This window comes from Chiloscyllium plagiosum, unplaced genomic scaffold (assembly GCF_037043375.1).
Source record: "Chiloscyllium plagiosum isolate Xiang-an unplaced genomic scaffold, Cpla_swu_hap1 HiC_scaffold_5, whole genome shotgun sequence".
Classification (NCBI taxonomy): domain Eukaryota; kingdom Metazoa; phylum Chordata; class Chondrichthyes; order Orectolobiformes; family Hemiscylliidae; genus Chiloscyllium; species Chiloscyllium plagiosum.
The window spans coordinates 65,918,372-65,924,783 of NW_028270143.1; positions in this window are offsets into that span (position 1 = coordinate 65,918,372).

Sequence of the window (6,412 nt, forward strand, 5' to 3'; positions counted from 1 at the left end):
AGGCCACAGTGATCTGCAGTAAAGTGTTTGAGAGTCCTATCTGTAAAGTGTGACTGAGCCGTGAAGGGGGTAATGGCAAAAGTGATATGAAAGTGAAAATTCAAAATGTCATAGTGGTACCACCCTCTTAGTTGGGCACCACATATGCAGCTTTGTGTCCCATCACTGCAGTTGGAACAGTCTCTGGAGGGGCCACTGCAATGAAAGGTCATTGCCACAAACTTCTCAGTATTACAACAAGATCCTGTGTAGCCTGCTTCTACGTGATTGAACCCAGAACAGGCTGACTCAGACGTCATACTGCTATCAACTGAAACAAAGCTGCCAGGTCAAAGGTGGCTGGGATTAAAGAGCAACTGGATAAAACAGTCAGCTGAATTATGAGATTTTACCCTTTTAATAAAAATGCAATTGAGGAACTGATAAAGCCTTGAGCTTGTGCTCACACAGTGGGAGGGAGAAGCAAAGAAACAATTTTCTTACTGTCATAGGGGAAGAACTGCAATCTGCTGGAAAGAAGAAAATTTAAGTTGTCTTAGCTCAAAGGAAAGATCAGTTTTCAAAAAAGCAAACAAATGAAATTATGTACAGAGATTGGAGAGGCCGGGGTCAGAGAAGAGAATCTATAAAGGCTATATCAGGAGTAGGAAAGGGAAAAGGAAAGCTCCCTTAATGATGAAGGAAGTTTCCTGTTTGGGTTGTGAGCCAGGCAGCACTGTGGGTAATCTGACTAGTCCTACCACTTGGAAAATTGTTTATAATTGGACTCAAATAAGGCCAAGGCGATCAATTATGAGCCAATTTCACATGAAGTTGTGCCTTACACCAAGTCTGGTCTTGGGAGGCACATTTTGGCTTAATATCAGGTTCCTAGTGCCCCATGGGAAATTGACCTTTCTTCAGAATTGATGCTGCCAGACAAGAGAGAAGTAACTGACTGCAAAAAAGATTTTTTGCATCCACCACAGAGAACAGATGCAATTTTTGTTTGAAGCCTCATCGGAAAGACAGCAAGTTTGACAGTGCACACGTCTCTTAGTACTGCACTGGTGTATTAGCTGAGATTTTATGCTCAGATCTGTGGAATGAGCCTTGAACCTTCAACTGGCTGACTGAGAGTATGCTAAGATCGACTGAGCAAAGTTTAGCAGGACAAAGGTGTTGAAATGATCAGCCAGAAGATAACACATTTCATTCAGCCGGACAAAGGTGACTGGAAGTAAAGAGCAGCTGGATGGAGCTATCAGCTGAACCAATAGGTTTTAACCATCTTAAACGGATGTAGTCAAGGGAAGTGATAAGTCCTGAACAGGTGATTTGGTGTTTGGCAGATAGGAGAGGCAGAAAAAAAACTGAGTACACATCTTAGCATTTTGATCAAACAAAAGGAGATCGCAAATCTGGAGGAAAGCAAAATAAAATGAGAAAAAACTTTATTAAATTTAAAATGAAATGAAGTTAGTTAAGTTAAATGAAAATAAATTTTAAGTGAAGTGACCAAAATCATGAACAGTTTTGATCGAACAAATAAAGGGGGACTTTCTCCAGTGACAGTAGGGTTGATAACTAAAGGATATAGGTTTAAGGTGATTGGCAAAAGAAAACAAGACAAAATCAAGAAGCCATTGTTTACTCATCAATTTGTATTAAACTGGAATACACTAACTGCCTAAATGGCAGTAGGTTCAAAAGCAACAGGTGAATAAGGGCAAAGTACAGTGGATATTGATATCTGAAACAAACTCAGAATGCTGGAGAAACTCAATGCTGGACAAACATCATCTGAGATGAGAAAAACAGTTGACTTTTTTTGCTTGGTATGACCCATCAGAAAAGAAAGACAAGTTATATTCAGAAGAGAAGTGGATAAATTCTTGATGGAAAATGACAAACAGCACAATGAGTAATGAGAAGAGAAAAAGAGTTAATTGTTTGTTCCAGTAAATAGATTCCACAGATACAACGGGCTGAATGGTCTCTTCCTGCATTATGTCATTCCATTACTCTTCATTCTATAATGCTGACAGAATAGTAAATTGTTTTATAGTGTCATCCAGTGGTCAGAGCCTGCCACTGTAAGCAGTTCTTAGAATTTTCCAGCAGCATTTTACTTGAAAAATCCTGATACACAAGTACTCAGGCAAGCATCTTACAACATGTCATGTGTATGTGTATATTTAACGTTGCACAGACCACAGGACATTTTGACAGGATTTAAAAATGCAAATAAGTTATCAAATATTTATCAATAGATTGTGCGATAATCCAGCATGATTAGGGATCTAATTTAAGTGCTAGTCACACTATGAGTAAAAACAATACTGACACATCTGTTGCCATTAAGGGGTTTTCCAATATGCTCTAGTATTTCAGTTATAACAATGTTTTGTTCACACATCTCATTGCTTTAACTCCCAGCTGTGTCACTCAGGCAGAATATCATAACAAATTGAAATCAATTGCTTAAAATCAGTTTAACAAATGTGCCATGAAGTGTTGGCTCTTGTGAGTGGTAGCTATTAATTTTCATGTTGCATTTTGTACTAGTTTGGAACACATTGTTTAAAGAAATGTTTTCATCCCAGGGGTTATTAATGAACAACGTTTCAGCAGGCTATATGTTGGTCATTTTCCAAATGAGCATAAGAATGAGGAGCAGGCCTTTGGGCACTGCCAGCACCAATATTCAAGAAACTCATTGCTGATCTGATTGTGGCCTCAACTCCACATTCCTGCCTGAACCTCAAAATCCTTGATTTCCTTGTTGGTCAAACATAGAAGAATGAAGGACCTTGATCTTTAATCTCTAAGATTTTGGAATTAGGAAATAATTTTATCTGCCACGATAATTTCAAAAATGGGGCTGTGATCATGGATATTGGTAAGGGAGGGATTTTGAGCAAGATTTTAAAAGCACGTTGAAAACTGGCAAGGCAAATTGTTAGGGCACATGATGTGAGTGAACAATACAGCAAAGAAATGGGCCCTTCATCCCACAATGGTGTTAGCAAGGAAAACAATGGTGGAGTGGTGAGGTTACAAAATGCTTTAAGTGAGGAGCTAACTAAGAAAAAGTTAGATAAACCATGACATGAAGTCATAAAAGTATGAATGAGGAGCTCAATGGAACGAATAGGAGGAAGAGGGAGGTACGACAAGATAGGTGAAATGTTACAAAATGGAAGAGATTATTGTGTTGTGATGTTTGCAAGGCAAAATTTGAACTCAAGATTCAGTCATGGATTTATATTGTGAAACTTCAGACTTTCTGTAAGTCAAGTTTGATGAATTTGATGAAGTCAGGGTCAGAATGATATATCCTCTTACACAAGCCAAAATAAATAGAAATATGGGCTTATTCATACCTTAGTATTAATTGACAATTGGCGAATATAGCAACAGTATTATGACTGATGAAGAGACAGTATTGTTGCTTAATGTGGAAGCTATGTTGTTTCTGGATGATATTCTCAACATGTAGCACATAAAGGTTGAGGTTGAGGTGAATTGGGGTGAGGACCCTGGAGTACAAGCATTGTCTTACAACACAGCATGAGGAGCTATTTCAGCCGATGTACATGATTCTTCTTTTTCAAAAAGCATTAGAAAAGAACAAATTGCCATCACATATGTGGACTGGAAAGGAAGAGCAAGGCTGCCAAGTTACACACAATACAATCTGTTTTGTTCAAAGATATTGATTGAGGGATAATTATTGAAGTGAATACCAAGATAAAATATATTCACAGGAGAGACTAGACTCAGTTTAACATAGCATTCAGAAGGTGGAATCACTGATAGTACTTCAAATGGTGCTCTGTAATATAAATCTGATTGTATAAGCCGGCTGCAGGAATATGAGTTGTGTCCAGACCTTTCTGATGAGAGTGTTAACACTGACATTAGAACACTAGGAACGGGAGTAAGCCATTCATCCTTTCTCATTGATTCTTTCTCTTTAACTGGAACGAATATTTGCCGAATGTTATGAGCAATGTTCCCTCTATGCCACGGACCTGCACGTGTGCATAGACGCTCTGAGGATCCATGGACCACAGTCGCTGTCAGTTGTTCTGGAAGTCACTGCTGCACACAAAACTCAGAAGAAAATAAAATTAGTAGGAACACTGATGAAATATCTGCTTCAATGTCTGCTACTGCTTGTCTGATGATCTTTCTCTTAGTCTGTTTTTCCAGCCCATGTTAGACAACTTTCCTTCATAGCTCGGTAATTGATTTCCCTGGCCTGAGCTGAATTTGAAATTGTATCAATTTGCGATTGCTAACTCCTACAGGATCCTTAACTATGAGATTTCTGATTAATCTTACCTCGTTACATATTACTAGACCTAGAATAGACTGTTCCACATCAGGTTGTGCAATGTACTGCTCTAAGAAACGATCCCTGATACATTGTATAAATTTGTCCACCTGTTAGCCTTCTCCATTAGATTTGTCTGGTCAATATGCAGAGTACAATCACTTATGATGTTGGTAGTGACCTTGTCATAAGCCTACATCACTTCCGGATTATACTTTGTCTTCCAGTTCAGCAACTCTTCAAGGAGGCTATGGTATATTAGTAATGCCACTGGAATCTGAGCTGCGTGACTCTATGATTATTATGTAGAGCAACAGGTCAATGTTCTGGACGCATGGTTTCAAATCCTTCCACAATTTCAATTCTTAAAAAAATCTAGAATAAAGATCTAGACCAATGTAACCACTGTTGATTGTCATAAAAACCCATCTGGTTCAATTAATGTCCTTTAAGAAAGGAAATCAGTCTGGCCTGCATGTGACCCAATCCCCAGCAATGGTAGTTGACTCTTGACTACTCTCTGGACAATTAGAGATGGGCAATAAATACTGGCTTAGCCAGCAACGCCCATGTCCCATGATTCCCACGCATGACTTATTTCCTTTGTTATTCATTATTTCCTGTAACAGTCACAGTCTATTGCATCTATATCACTATTCACCACTGCACGGATATCTTCCTTTATAAAGAACATTAATCCACTTCCTTTTCCTTTTCACCAATTCTCCCAAAATATTGAATACTCTTGAATATTGGGTTCCCAGTCCTGGTCACCCTGTGTCTCTATAATAGTTGTCAAATCATATCCATTTAGTTTTATTTGTGTAGTCAACTTGTTTATCTTCTTAGAAATGCTATGTAAATTCAGATAAAATTCAAATACTGCTGTGGCATTTTACCATTAATACTTATTCAGATACTAATTTCTGCTGCATTCTTTTGGTTATATTTTCTGCCTGCTTCCCATCACACGTGGATTATCATTTGTCCTCTTCACCACCCAGCACCTCTGCTCTCCCATTCCTTTTTGATTTGTTTAAAACTTGCATCCAATTGAATTTGTCCCCCAAATAATTTGTTTGTGGTCATCTTGAGGAGGACCTGCTCGAGGAAGATTGTGTGTTCAGTATTCAATCTTCCTTTGCAATGGTGCAGTGAAACCTGCAGTTCTGTGAGTCTTCATGACACTCTTCCTCCCTCAGCCAGCAACAAAATGAAACTTCTGGCTTCTGTGTAGTTGTAGGCATCTAAGATATGTAACCCAATTGTTCAAATAATGGAAGCTCCCTCTGTTCCTTCACACTCCAAAAATGTCATTCAGTACTAAACGTCCCTGAAAGGCACAATCCTTAGTTAAGTGCTCAGACCAAGCACCAAGCAAGTTTGGAGTCTATAGGAACAGTAGCATCGAAAAAAATATTTATTTTCAAAATATTTGCTCAATTGTATTTTGAAGACTACTCGGCACTATAACCTCTCTTATTAAGCTGTTTCAACAGGCAATCAAGCACTTGGTAAAATACCCCTCCACATCCTACCAAAATCTATCTTTTCTCAGAAAAAAAGTGTATAAGCTCAATTATCACTTTTAAATGTAAGCTGACTATGACTTGCTTAAAGTTTATGATTTGCCTTCTCATGCTCACAAATCACAACAGAGGAAAGAGTTTATAATTATAGCTTTATGTAAGTTATAATGGAGTTGCAGCGAAATGTATCAAAAGGTATATGCAGAGTACAGAAATTATAATGAAATGCACTGAATATAATTTACAATTTGTGATAGAGTGCATTAAAATTCTAATGGAGTATATCAAAGTAGGGAAGAGAAAGCAGCATTATTGCATATAAATATAAAAAGGTAATTAGAAGAGGGAATTGCATTGGATAGTTTTGTGAATAAGTAATAGAAAGAGTAGATAAAGGTAATGCTGTAGAATATTTCGATTTTCAAAAAGGTCTTTAAGAAGGTAACATATAGTACACTCATTACTAAGGTCACAGCATTCTGAACCAAGGTGAAAACAGCACAAATAAGTATCAAAATGCCTAAAAAGTAGAAGTCAGAGAATTGGGGATAAGGCTAATTCT